The following is a 14748-nucleotide window of genomic DNA, read 5'->3' as shown; positions in this document are numbered from 1 at the left end:
ATACAACGGCTTTCTTCGTCAATCGGGTAAAGGGTACGACTATCTTGGATAAATCCTGAATGAATCTCCGGTAATAGCCTGCCAATCCCAGGAAACTCCGAATCTCAGATGGAGACTTCGGAACCTCCCATCTGATCACGGCCTCTACTTTGGCCGGATCGAACAAAATACCGTTCTGGTTGACAAGGTGCCCCAGAAACTGCACCTCGCACAACCAGAACTCGCACTTGGAGAACTTGGCATACAAGCTCTCCTTCCTCAGGGTATCCAACACCTCCCGCAAGTGCTCCTCATGCTGCTCCTGCGTCTTGGAGTAAACCAAGATGTCATCGATGAAAACTATCACAGACCGATCCAGCATCGGTCTGCATACGCGGTTCATGAGGTCCATGAACGTGGCAGGAGCATTGGTGAGCCCGAAGGGCATCACCACGAACTCGTAGTGGCCATAGCGAGTCCGAAACGCAGTCTTCTGTACATCCTCGTCTCTGACCCTCATCTGATGGTAGCCTGAACGTAAATCTATCTTGGAAAACCAAGATGACCCCTGTAGTTGGTCAAAGAGATCATCAATCGTCGGGAGTGGGTAACGGTTCTTCACCGTTACCTTGTTCAGCTCCCGGTAATCTTAACACATCCGATGCGACCCGTCCTTCTTCTTCACGAACAGAATCGGGGCTCCCCATGGTGTACTGCTCGGTCTGATGAATCCCTTGTCTAACAGCTCCTGCAGCTGTGTAGACAACTCCTGCATCTCGGGAGGAGCCAACTGATACGGTGCCTTGGCTATCGGAGCCGCATCGGGGACCAGATCGATCCTAAACTCCACCTGTCGCTCGGGATGTATCCCAGGCAACTCCTATGGAAACACATCCGGGTACTCTCGCACCACTGGCACATCGCTCACAATCGCCTTGCCCTCCTCTCGGGTATCCATGACGTAGGCAACATATCCGGCGCAACCCTGCTGAAGGTAGCGCCTAGCCCTCGCTGCTGAGCATAAAGCTGGTCCGTGATGTGGCCTCTCGCCCTGAATCACCAGCTCTCCCCCACTTGGGGTCCTGACACGTACCAATTGTTGCGCGCAGTCAATCACAGCCCCATTAGGGCTCAACCATTCCATCCTGATGATGACCTTGTTTTTGGGTTTTCTACGCATCAAATACACTCTAAACTAGGCAACGGAAAAATCGAAACAACGATATACCTAAGTGTACATGCAACCTATGGATCTATGGCTTCATGCTAATTACATCAACCCTAGAAAACTAAAACATAAGTAAGAAAACATACCTCTTATGTAGCCCTTGATCTCCATGCTTGAGATCTTGAACCTCCATGAAGTTGCTTGGATGAAAGGACCCAAACCAGAATCCATCTAATGGTATTACACCCAATGACACCAAAGAGTGGAATAAAAATAACTAGGAGAAGGGTCAATTTCACAAACCCAAAGGGGTTAGAAATCGTCCCTAAGAGGGGGAGGAAGAAGGGTTGGCGAATACTTCAAGCGAAGGTGCAAGGAGGAATGAAATCCCTAAGGCCCTATTTATAGCCTTGGATGCCTCCTAGGGTTTAGTACTCCTTCCCATGTGGGATGGAGGCCCAACCACGAAAATTCACTCCTTTCCCATGTGGGATGGAGTGATTTTCATCCAACCCTAATCCCATAATGGTTCTGGAACATTCCTGATTAACCAACTATCGATTAATGAACATTCAACCCTTTAATTAATTAAACTGTTAATTAATTCCCAAAATATATTTCCAATTAGTTTCTAATTAATTATTAACCATAATAATTAATAAACCAATTTCTCCTTTATTTATTCTACTCAATTTGGGTCTTGAGGGCAACCCAAAAGGACCCTGTCATTATTAGAAATATTACCAATAGTTAATGACCTTGGACACTATTCCAACACTTGTTCCCACGCAATGGTATAGGAACCAAGTCTAGCAGGTAGCGCTCCTCGAACAACCTCAAAACACAATCTCTGAAAACCTCTGATGCTCGAACTGATCGGTCGTCAGCAATATCGACCTCTAGAGGGCAATCCAATATGCCCGAAGACTCAGGGAACCTCTTGCTAAGTGCAAGAGAGATAAATGATCGGGTAGCACCCGAATCGAACAAACACCTGAACTGGAATACCGTTCACATGGAACGATCCCATCACCACATCGGGTGCGGCGCGTTCCTCCTTGGTAGTCAATTGGAAGGCTCGGCTCCTCACCACTGGAGCCTCTGACTTGCCCTGCCGACCATCCGTGAGCCGCAGGGTCGCTGGAGCTGGCGCCACTACTGGCGATGCTGCTGTAAATCTCGGGCAGTTGGCCTTTTTATGGACCTTCTGATTGCAATGAAAGCAAATCAGGTCTGATGTCTGAAAGGTGGGGGTAGGGGTAGTACAATCCCTACCAAAGTGCCCAGTCTTGCCGCACTTATAGCAGCCTGATCCCGTCCCAGTGCGGCAAACCCCCTCATGTGACCTGTCGCATTTCCCACAGCGGCTCCGGCCCTGCTGGCCCTTCGACCTAGAGTCGAATCCCTTGGGCTTCTTCCCCGAAGCCCCAGTAACCTGTCCCTCCTCCGCCTTCGTCTTTTTGATGTGCTCCAAGTCGATCTCCCTCTCCCTCGCAATCATGGAATCCAGGGTCGGGCATGTTGAGTAGCTGATGTGCTCTCGAATGTCCGCTCTCAACATGTCATGATAGCGGGTCTTCCGCATCTCCTCGTCCCCCGCATACTGAGGCACCAATAACGCCCTCTCCCAGAACTTAGCGGTAATCTCCGCCACTGTCTCTGTAGCCTGTCTCATGTTCAGAAACTCCTTAGCCAGCTGCTGAAGCTCCACAGCCGGCGCAAACTCAGCCCTAAACCTGGTCACAAAGTCTGACCAGGTCATAGCCTCAATGGTTGAGGCTCCCAGAGAGTCACCCATCGACTCCCACTAATCTCTATCTCTGTCTCTCAAACAACCTGCAGCATACCGAAGCTTCGACCCCTCAGGGCAGAAGCTCGTCAACTGTGCAGACTCGATGTCTGCAATCCATCTCCTGGCCACCATGGCGTCCTTCGCCCCATGGAAATCCGGTGCACCACTCCCCCTGAAGTCCTTAAAGGACAGTGTGCGCACCCCTGACTGGCTAGCCGCCCAATCACTCCTAAACGCCCTGAGGCGATCCTCCATCAGCTCAATAATCCCTTCCTTGATCGACCCAAAAATTACCGGGGTTGACTCAAGGATGCCTCTGGTGATCTCAGAAGCAATGAACTCACGTAGTCCCTCATCAACTGGCTCGGCACCTGATCCCGAAAATGATTATGAGCCCGATCCTGACCCTAAACCTCCTCCTCCTCCTCCGTGTCGCGTAATCATCACCATTCTGAAACAAAACACATAATCATCAGGGTCATACATAACCTCGAGAGGTCTCACATACTACAAGTTTCCTGGTTCGATCTCGGCCCTCCTTGACTCGAGTACGGATCCTCTGCTTTCAGTAGTACGGGCCCATACTACCTTCCATATCTATCCGTACTTTCCTCATGGATTGCCTTGACTTCACCAAGTCCCTTCCACTACTACTGCTCGATGCACTGATCTCATCCTAGGCTTACCCTAGGGTAACTCTCCGACCTACTCTCCGCCATCAGCTGCATAAGGAATCTCTGCTACCCTTACCTAACTAGCTTGCGAATACCATTACATATCACTAAGACCAGATAATTCTTTGAATGAGAGGTCCTACCCTACAACGGCTGTACTCAAACGAGAGCTGCGCAATAGGGCTAGACCTAACCTTCTGAAATTATTTAGTCCTCGCAATATGTAACTTAACGTATTCGTTTACTAGTTAGATAAAGATAACTAGAACTCCTAAAAGCATAAAGCAAGCAGCATTCGAGCATTGAGTAACCATACCAAGCAGGTCATATTCAGGCCATCATATTACTGACTAATCAGTTCTAGCATATAACTCAATAGGCACATATAACAGGCACATAAGGCATCTTCCTAGATCTTTAGCCCTAACCTAGCATGCAGTTCTCATACAAGGGCATCAAGCATATAAGACATCATTCCTAGATCCTTAGCCCTAATCTAGCATGCAATTATCATAATCATATCACATCATAACATAACATGCATGGGTATCTTGGGGAAACTTACTTGAGCTCGGCCGGTCGCATGCCTCACACACCTTATTCTTTCTCAAACCTTTTCATGTTAAATTTTAGAAAAACAATTTTCTTGTAAAAATCTTTCAAACCCTCGATTTGAGTCCAGACACCCCCGAAGGTGTGTCCGAATCCCTCAAACCAAGGCTCTGATACCAACTTGTAACATCCCAAAAATCATGACCAAAAATTTTTATTTTTAAATATAATACTTATAAAACCATTTGTCTGAAAACAACCATAGTATCAATTCATCTCAAAACCAGTGTATCAATAGTTAAGTCATGTCATGATAAAACAATGTCAGAGTACAAATCCCAGAAATCTCATATGCGGAAAATCGTGTGTGTGCGATGCGCTGTTACCGTGTCGGCTCCTTCCCCTTCGCTGAAGAGGTACCTGAAACAAAACTGAAACTGTAAGCACGAAGCTTAGTGAGTTCCCCCATCATACCACATACCATAAACATATACTGCCTATCCATCGATATCTTTCAACTGGTATCTGACTGGCATAATCGGAAGCTGGACTTCCCTTCGGTATCTTTCAACCGATATCTGACTGGCATAATCGGAAGCTGGACTTCCCTTCGGTATCTTTCAATCGGTAGCCGGGAGCTGACCTCCCCTTCGGTATCGTCCAACCGGTAACCGGGAGCTAACCTCCCCTTCGATATTTTTCAACCGGTAATCGGGGACTATTTCACCCCTTACCACTACCACATAAGAACATACCATGAACATACTACTAGACATGCGTGGGTTCTGACGACCCCTTCAGTATCTTTCAACCGGTAACCGAGACTAATCCCCCTACTACCACTATCACATATATCATAACATGCTAATCACATAAGACATATCAGGTAGTAGCAAACCTATATGATTATCACAAAGACAATCATCTATCAACCAACTCCTACTAGTGGGCCGACATTATGGCCGTAAACCCACTTCTACTGGAAGGTAACTCATTGTTGGATATAGTGTCTAAGTCCATAACTATATTTGGTATGTACTTGACCCGAGCGGCATGGTCCATTTGGGTTGCATGGCATTGCAATACTTGGATACACCAAAATGAGAGAAAGGACACTTAAGGTTATTAATTATAAGTACTAATATATTAATAATATTATTTAATTAGTATTGATCAAAGAATTAATCTTGAATTAATTAAGTGATCAAAAAGAGACTATTTAAATATATGGGGTTGATTGTGTAAATAATATATTCTTGTATTGTAGGCTAATGATCCATGGTTTGTATGGATTGGGTTAAAACCCATAAGGTGCTCCATGGATAGTCCATGGAGGTTACAAACCCATGGATCATGTAATATGGAAATCCATGACAATTAGGGTTTACATGGTGTAACCCTACTTGTGCCACAACTATATAAAGACCCCTAGACTAGCAAAATCGGCACTACTACAAGCAACAAAGAGGGCTAGCCGATTTTTGAGTATAGTGAACTTCTCTCAAGGTTATTCCAAGAATTGTGGTGTTGTGTGAAGCATTTGAGGCATCACATTTGGGGTGCTAGGCTCACAAAGTCATCAAGGAATCCAAGCTACTAAAAGGTATGTTATTCTACTTGAGTTTTGTATTACAAGTTCCCCATAAGATGCTAGATAGGAAGTAAACCTTGGAAAATCAAATTTGCATGTATTTAGAGAAAACATAGATCCAAGGTTTCTAGGCTTGTTTTCTTTATACTTGATGCAAACTTGTTGAAAAAGCTCAAAAATCTGGACTCTGCAACATGAACTCGCCGAGTCCAAGGGGGGACTCGACGAGTCCATGTGAAAATTCATCCTACTCGTCGAGTAGGTTCTTGCACTCGACGAGTAAGAGCCCCTGAATGCAGATTTTCGACTTTTGCTGTTGGAAATGGACTAGAAACATTACCCTAAACTGTTTTGGTGTTTTAAAACTTGTTTTAGATGGTGTAATGCTTATTCTAATCCATTTACAATGGCTAATATCAAAATTCCATGTTTTATATGTGTTAATATGATTCTTGAAATTTTGATATGAATGTTCATGTTCTTATGAGTTTTAGAAGATCATAGGAATTATGTGTAACTTGCTTGTAAGGATGATTCTTGATCTTAATGGCTAATGATGGAGTCCATAATTTGTCCTCAAGTTATGGATAACCAAAAGTCACTTCTTTAAAAGTGTCATTAAAGAATAAGAGGTTACATAAAATGAAGAGTCTTCATTTTAATGAACCATTAAACTCATCAGTTATGAAATGAAAGGTCTTGAATAGTTTCAATACTTGCCCTCAAGTTTTGGAATTTGTAAAGTCTTACACCCTATTACTTTAATTTCCAAATTGAACCTTATAATTTTAAAAGTTTAAAATTCAACCCTTATACTATTATTATATTAAAAGTTTAAATATATAGATATGTATAAGAATAAGTCAGTCTTACCGTTAGTAGGCCTCATTCACAAAGCCGGTCTATAAGGGGGGTATAAGGTTGTTGCCTATAAAATGGCAGCTTAATGGGTGTCCACTCTCACCCACCGCTTCCTTGACTGGTGGAGGGTCGTTGGCCGAACGGGTAAGACAAGGACTTTAAATCCTCATTAAAAGTGTAATGAAATTATAAATTAACTACACTTTAATAATTCCCAATCTTAGTTACTTTAGGAAAATGTGAAATAGGTACTAACCCATGAAATTACACTTTGTACCTTACCAAGTCGTTAGTGGATCGCGTGTGGTTAACCGGCACACTAACAAGGACTAGTAAGAGTGGCAAATGGTAACTTAATTTTATCATAGATCGGTGGAGCGCGTGTGGTTAACCGGCACATCATGAGATATGGACTGGGAAAGTTCCCAATTTGGACCACATCAAGATTTGGGGTTGCGAGACTTTCGTGAGGTGTGAGTCTCATGATAAGCTCGAACCTCGAAGTGAGAGGTGTATTTTCATCGGCTACCCACAGAGATCCTTCGGTTACCTCTTCTACAGACCCAATGATAATGTGGTCTTTATAGCTAGAAGAGGAGTCTTTCGTGAGAGAGAGTTCATAAGCCAAGGAAACAATGGGAGGCAAATTGACCTTGAATAAATTCAAGAGTCAAGTGGTGAAGGAACCTCAAACCCTAGTAATCAACCTGAGGAGGAAACTCATGTTGATCCGACTAACGAGCCCATACCTCTGAGGCGTTCCACGAGAGTTAGGAATGCACCTGAGAATTACTATGGTTTCCATATTACTGCGGAAGGTGATACACTTATCAGTGATAGTACACTGGTAAGTCTGGATGAACCTAACAGCTACACGGAAGCCATGTCAGGCCCTGAGGCTGCTAAATGGAAAGAGGCTATGGACAGCGAGATATAGTCCATGTATGACAATCAAGTTTGGAACTTGGTTGACAATGTACCAGGTCGTAAGACAGTCGGGTGCAAATGGATCTTCAAGAAGAAGACCGACATGGATGGTAATGTACACACTTATAAGGCGCGGCTGGTTGCAAAGGGCTATTCTCAAACTCCGGGAGTTGATTATGATGAAACCTTTTCACCAGTAGCAAAGATTAAGTCTAGTAGGGTTATGTTAGCCATTGCTGCATTTCATGACTATGAAATATGGCAAATGGATGTCAAAACTGCTTTCCTCAAGGGAAAGTTGGCTGAGGATGTTTACATGAGTCAGCCAGAGGGTTTTGTCAGTACAGAGTACCCTAATAAGGTGTGTAAGCTTGAGAAATCCATCTATGGATTGAAACAAGCACCTCGCAGATGGAATCTTTGCTTCGATGAGAAAGTCAAAGAGTTTGGCTTTTTAAGGAGTGAGGATGAGTCCTGTGTATATGTTAGGGCTACTGGGAGTATAGTTATCTTTTTGGTGTTGTATGTGGATGACATACTACTCATAGGAAATGACATCCCAACCTTGCAGGAGGTTAAGTCCTGACTTGGGAAGTGTTTCGCTATGAAGGACCTTGGGGAAGCTGCCTATATCCTAGGGATAAGGATATTGAGAGACAGGAGTAAGAGACTAATTGGACTTAGTCAGAGTACTTACTTGGATAAGGTACTGAAGAGGTTCAGTATACAGGATTCCAAGAAAGGGGAATTACCGATTCAGAGTAACGCCAAACTGAGTAAGACTCAGAGTCCGAGTACAGAGGCTGAGATAGCTGAGATGAGTCATGTACCATATGCTTCCGCTGTGGGCTCAATCATGTATGCTATGACTTGAACTCGCCCTGATGTGGCCTTTTCCTTGAGCATGGTCAGTAGATATCAAGGGAACCCTGGCAAGGCTCAATGGACTGCGGTAAAGAACATTCTCAAGTATCTGCGAAGGACTAAGGACTGGGTCCTTACCCTTGGTGGCAATGATGACTTGAGAGTGGTAGGATATAGCGATGCTAGCTTTCAGACTGATAGGGATAATTTCCGCTCTCAGTCAGGCTGGGTCTTTATCCTAAATGGAGGAGCAATTACTTGGAAAAGTTCCAAGCAAGAGACGGTAGCTAATTCAACTTGCGAATCAGAGTATATAGCAGCAAGCGAGGCAGCAAAGGAGGCGATATGGCTAAAGAACTTCATTAGAGACCTTGGAGTTGTACCAACTATAAAAGAGCCAATGGAAATTTTCTGTGACATCGAAAGTGCGGTTTCCTTAGCTAAGGAACCAAGGGATCACGGGAGATCCAGACACATTGACAGAAAATACCATTTCATTAGACATCGAATAGAAGAAGGACTCCTCGTGGCTAAGAGGGTATCATCAGATGAGAACCCAGCAGATCCCCTCACGAAGGGACTAAGTAGGGTTAATCATTTACAGCATGCGAGGCGCATCGGGCTGAAGGATGATATTAGTTTTAATAATTAGATAGTTTTGAAACTTGTAAAATGTAATTGACATTTGATGATTAAATAAAAATTGTTGTTTATTTATGAGTAAAGTGTTACTATCTTATGTTAATCGTTTACTATTATTTCAATTTTGCATGTTTTGACTTCCAGGATAATTATATTATTCAAACTCTCCACAGTCAGTCATACTTTGGAAGTAGGTATTGAATTAAGACTGTCATGAATTGGGTGTGTAGATTGTCTAAGGTGTATTAGACATAGCAATGGTTGCTGCAACATTCATGAGTGCTCATAAGTTCTGAGTATTGGAGTCAACCCACGCTCACTTGTATCACTTCATGGAATTTATCTCGAGTGATCGTGAGACGATAATATCATATAAATCTTCAAACCTAGAGATATGAGTTGTTGACTACGAGTTGGTTATACATTGATTGTACGAAAACGCATTGGTAACTCGATGTTATAAAACGTGCTTTTGTGCATAATTCAATAAGAAGTCAGTACAAGCATATAAGTCGAAGTTTATATGTTCCTTCTAGGATTAGAAGCGATATCTGGGCCCCTCGATGATTTTGTTTTGACCTATGTACCGGGCCCGGTCAGAACCTAATTGATGTGTTCAATTTAGTTCTATGTCAAACGGATCAGAGATCGAGAAACAAATGTTGGACAATAAGTAAGACCATGTTCCATGTATTTGTCCAGCTGATATCTTGAGAGCAGAGGATTATATGATCACTTATCTTAAATGGCGTATCATCATCATCATCTTAGTTCCAAGAGACTTTGAAAGAGCTACGATCTCTAGTCGGATTCTGAAGTCATATCTGCAACTATATTTATTAGACTTATCCAAGTGGGAGACTGATGGATATAGTGTCTAAGTCCATAATTATATTTGGTATGTACTTGACCCGACCCGGCATGGTCCATTTGGGTTGCATGGCATTGCAATACTTGGATAGACCAAAATGAGATAAAGGACACTTAAGGTTATTAATTATAAGTACTAATATATTAATAATATTATTTAATTAGTATTGATCAAAGAATTAATCTTGAATTAATTAAGTGATCAAAAAGAGACTAATTAAATATATGGGGTTGATTGTGTAAATAATCTATTCTTGTATAGTGGGCTAATGATCCATGGTTTGTATGGATTAGGTTAAAACCCATAAGGTGCTCCATGGAGGTTACAAACCCATAGATCATGGAATATGGAAAGCCATGACAATTAGGGTTTACATGGTGTAACGCTACTTGTGCCACAACTATATAAAGACCCCTAGACTAGCAAAATCGGCACTACTACAAGCAACAAAGAGGGTTAGCCGATTTTTTTAGTATAGTGAACTTCTCTCAGGGTTATTCCAATAATTGTGGTGTTGTGTGAAGCATTTGAGGCATCACATTTGGGGTGCTAGGCTCACAAAGTCTTCAAGGAATCCAAGCAACTAAAAGGTATGTTATTCTACTTGAGTTTTGTATTACAAGTTCCCCATAACATGCTAGATAGGAAGTAAACCTTGGAAAATCAAATTTGCATGTATTTAGAGAAAACATAGATCCAAGGTTTCTAGGGTTGCATGTACACGATAGGAGTGTTAGAATGCTCAAAACCCAACACTCATCTCAATGTCGTGAAGTGTCTGAACTGTCCTCGCTGCTGGGATCAACTCCTCTCAATTCCTACATGTAACAACCTTCGTTAATTTACCATTACATACTCTTAACCCTCACAAGGGTTACTCAAGTAAAAACCAAAGTCAAGGTCAACCCCTTTGTCATAAGTCAACTTTGGGTCAAAGTCAACGTCCGGTTGACTAGACTCGCCGAGTTGACCCCACAAGTCGTCGAGTCCCCAAATCCTCAAAACACTAGAACCTCGATCTTACTCACCGAGTATTGCACACACTGGCCGAACTCTCCTTCATTCAAAGTCGGGACCCTCTTCATCTGACTCGTCGAGTTCATCCTTGAACTCGTCGAGTTCATCCTTGAACTCGTCGAGTCCTGCTTCATGCAAGAAGACACGTTTAGCCATGGACTCGCCGAGTTCCTTATGAACTCGTCGAGTGTGTCTTCATGCAGTTGGGACTTGCCTTGAACTCGCCGAGTTCTGTTCTTGAATTCGCCGAGTTCCATGATTTCCAGGTCCAGATTCACATTTATCTTGTTGAGTCCTCTTCTAGACTCAACCAGTTCGACCAAAGCAGAAAAAGGTTGGGGAACCATACCCCGACTCGTCGAGTCCCATGAACGACTCGCCGAGTCCCCCAAGTTCCATGTCCATACAGTTGATTTCAGTCGGGTTTAACACATCCAAAACATAGATCTAGCCTCCTAGGGTCCATAATACACGTAAAGTTACAAACTTGGCGTTCATGCATGGGGTTTTTGGCTCAAAAGGCTCTAAAATGGGGTTTATATGATGCATGGGACTCCCATGGCCATAAAGTTGGCGCCTTTATGCCATGGGAACCCACAATGGTTCCAAATCTGAAGTAATACCCCTCTATAACCACAAAATCCCGAGAATGACACTTCTAAGGCTTAGAAAAGGTAGAAATGAACCCTAACTAGAGATGTAAGAGATAGATGGTCAAAGTTTCAGCTTTATACCTCAAATGAGTTGGAAATGTGCCAAAACCTCTGGATCTTCTTGCTTCCTCTTGATCTCTCAAGCTTCCTTCTTCTTCTCTAACTTCAAACACACATAAATGGCACCAAAAAGCTCAATAACACTCAATAAATGATTAGGGTTTCGAGTTAGGGCTTCTCTGGACTGGGAGGGACGATGGAGGCTGGGTTAGGACAAGATAAGGTGCTTAAATAGGGTGCAAACTGTAAATATTAGGGTTTCATCCAGACAGTCCTACTCGCCGAGTCGGGCTCCCGACTCGTCGAGTAGGTCACTTAAAACCCGTGTCCAAAGTCTTGTCTACTCGACGAGTTGGGTCTCCGATTCGCCGAGTCCCAGTGTAAAAACATACAATCTTTAAATTCAAAATACGTACCGGGAACCGGGCGTTACAATATTTCTTGATCAACGGAACATACATGGCTCCACCAAACCCACTATAACTATAACACAACTTGCAAAAGAATATCAAGTTCTAGGCAATGTGAAAACAACTTTTGACATTCTCGCAACTATCTCGTAATCGATAAACAGATGAACAAGGTATTTCGTCTACACTTGACAACAAGGACAAAGAAGTGAGGGAACATCAATGCCCTTTGAAAGTAGATCCGGTCAGGTGACCATCTAGACCAAGATGCCAAAAAATATGTTCACTTTTTAAGGCATATATCTATTACACTTCATTTCCTCAGTCCCACTCGGCAACACGAAGTCTTCAATCTAAGTCTCCCTCGCCTTGAAATCATCATCACTATTAGAATCCCCCCTCCCCCCATCCAGACTATCATATAGAATAAAATCAGTCACGAGTCTAATTAATGCATTAAGTTGATCATGTTCTAGACCAAACCCGAACCTCCCTACACTACTCCCGCATCTAACCAACCTCGCCCCAACGATCTTCTAAACACACTCCTTATTGTTATCGAACCAAAATAAAGTAGGAAACCATACACACAAAAGAATATCTATGAATACATTGATATAGTTTATGCGATAATATATTTCTATATTGTATGTTTTGATTCTTTAACTAGAAATTCCCTACTCTTTGCTTCACACGGAATGCATGTGAGGTTTTGCTTATTATGTTCTAGTCACACAAAATGAAAGTACTAATATTCATCATTTTATCGTGTGTGTGCACGATTTTCGAGGGGACTAAACTTTCCAACATATGAAAGTCTAGAAACCAAACCTACAAACATGACAATATACAAAAGTTGAAGGGGGTGGAAATTATCGTTGTTCAAAGTTAAGGGGGGTGAAAGTGACATTTCACAAAGTAAAGGGGTGGAAAGTGCTATTCTACAAAATAAGGGGATGAATTGTCAATATACAAAAGTCTAGAGACCAAATATGCCATTATAAAGATTTCATGGCCAAAGTATAAATAAAAAAGTAGATTTATGGCCAAAGTGTGAAATAAAAAACTTTTATGGTTCAATTATAAAAAACAAAAGTCTATTATTCATAAGTAGGTTGGTTTTTATTATATATATATATATATATATATATATATATATATATATATATATATATATATATATATATATATATATAGGGAAGGGTTATATGGAAAACAAAAACACCCTAAAAAAACCCTAAAAATCATAAAAATGCATAAAAAAAATACTTAGAAATCACAAAACTTTTTTTTGACTTTAAATATGAAAAAATCGCGGCTTTTTCTTCAAATTCGCTGAAAAAAAATAAAAAATCGATTTTTTTTTTGTGTTTTTCTTCAAAAAATTTTTTAGCGAATTTGAAGAAAAAGCTGCGATTTTTTCATTTATAAAGTCAAAAAAAAATTTTGTGATCTCTAAGTATTTTTTTTTTATGATTTTTAGGGTTTTTTTGTTTTCCATAGAACCTAAACCTATATATATATATATATATATATATATATATATATATATATATGGGAAAAGTGAATATACATTACAGCCCCACCTAAGCTTAGGTACTAAACCTCATGAAAATACGTTGTTTTACTATATAAAGATTACGATTAGGTTACCACTTGAAGTTGTAGTTTCATAATGTACACAATAGTTTTGATAAGAAAGCAAGAACGTTGATTATATTCCTTCTTCGTGACGATGGAAAACAATATTGTTCACTAGGGTGAAGTAAAAACGATAATGAAGGAAAAAAAAAACAATGATGGTAAAACGATAATGGAGGGAAGAAATGTTATTAGGGATGATATATTACCAAGTGAAAACCAAATCGAGTATAACTACTAAGTTAAAACGATATATTTTAGAGGTTTAGTACCTAAGCTTAGGTGGGGCTGTAATGTATATTCTTTATCCCCTATATATATATATATATATATATATATATATATATATATATATATATATATATATATATATATATATATATATATGTTTGGGAACTTGGACTAATGATCCTTTCAAATTTGAAGTTCAAGTTCATTTATTTTTTTTTTTTTGTGAATTTTGAATGCATTAACGTTGGAAATTTGGACTTGTAATTAATTTTTGCTCTAAATTTTGATTTAGATCAAATCTACAATCATGATATTGCAAAATAAAAAAGTTTTTAGGTAAAATCTCAATCTTCGTAACCTTAATTTAAAAGGTATTGCTTTATTAATATGAATAGAAGTTGACATAAGAAGAAATTATGCATTTAAACGTTTGACATATGTATGCCTTCTAGAAGATTGATTAGTAGGTGACCACTCCTACGTGTGTTTGCTTGATTAAATCTCTTTAAAATTAACAACAGCTCTAAATTGAATTCTAAAGAATGTTTTGTCTAATATTGTATATTTATGTTATATATAAAATTGTATTTTAAACATAAATGGTCTAGTGATTAATCATGATTAATGAATCTTTTACTTTTACAAAACAAACTAATTAATAGCTCTTTAAAACACTATTAATAATATAAATTTTACTTTCATGAAAAGATTGCAGTTGTAATTCTTTATACTCAGTCATGAGTTGCTAATCAAATTTGAGTAGGGGTGTATTTTATTTTGGAACTCACTCAACGACTGTCATGTATAACATGTAC

At 40.6% G+C, this 14748-nt stretch overlaps 1 long non-coding RNA gene across 1 annotated transcript; it reads right to left on the bottom strand.

Moving 5' to 3' along the window:
- Positions 1-4488: 4488 nt before the first annotated feature.
- On the bottom strand, positions 4489-12679 carry LOC145118607 (uncharacterized). Its single transcript, XR_013713378.1, has 3 exons — positions 12068-12679; positions 11673-11754; positions 4489-4585 (listed from the first exon to the last, which is right to left on the bottom strand). It is a non-coding gene; the product is annotated as an uncharacterized LOC145118607 (long non-coding RNA).
- Between the last annotated feature and the right edge of the window lie 2069 nt (positions 12680-14748).

Source organism: Lactuca virosa, chromosome 6 (assembly GCF_052849685.1).
Source record: "Lactuca virosa cultivar CGN04683 chromosome 6, Lactuca_virosa_CGN04683_v6, whole genome shotgun sequence".
In the NCBI taxonomy this organism is placed as follows: Eukaryota; Viridiplantae; Streptophyta; class Magnoliopsida; order Asterales; family Asteraceae; genus Lactuca; species Lactuca virosa.
The sequence above is the reverse complement of the archived record's forward strand: the minus strand, read 5'-3'. Positions and strand labels throughout refer to the sequence as shown.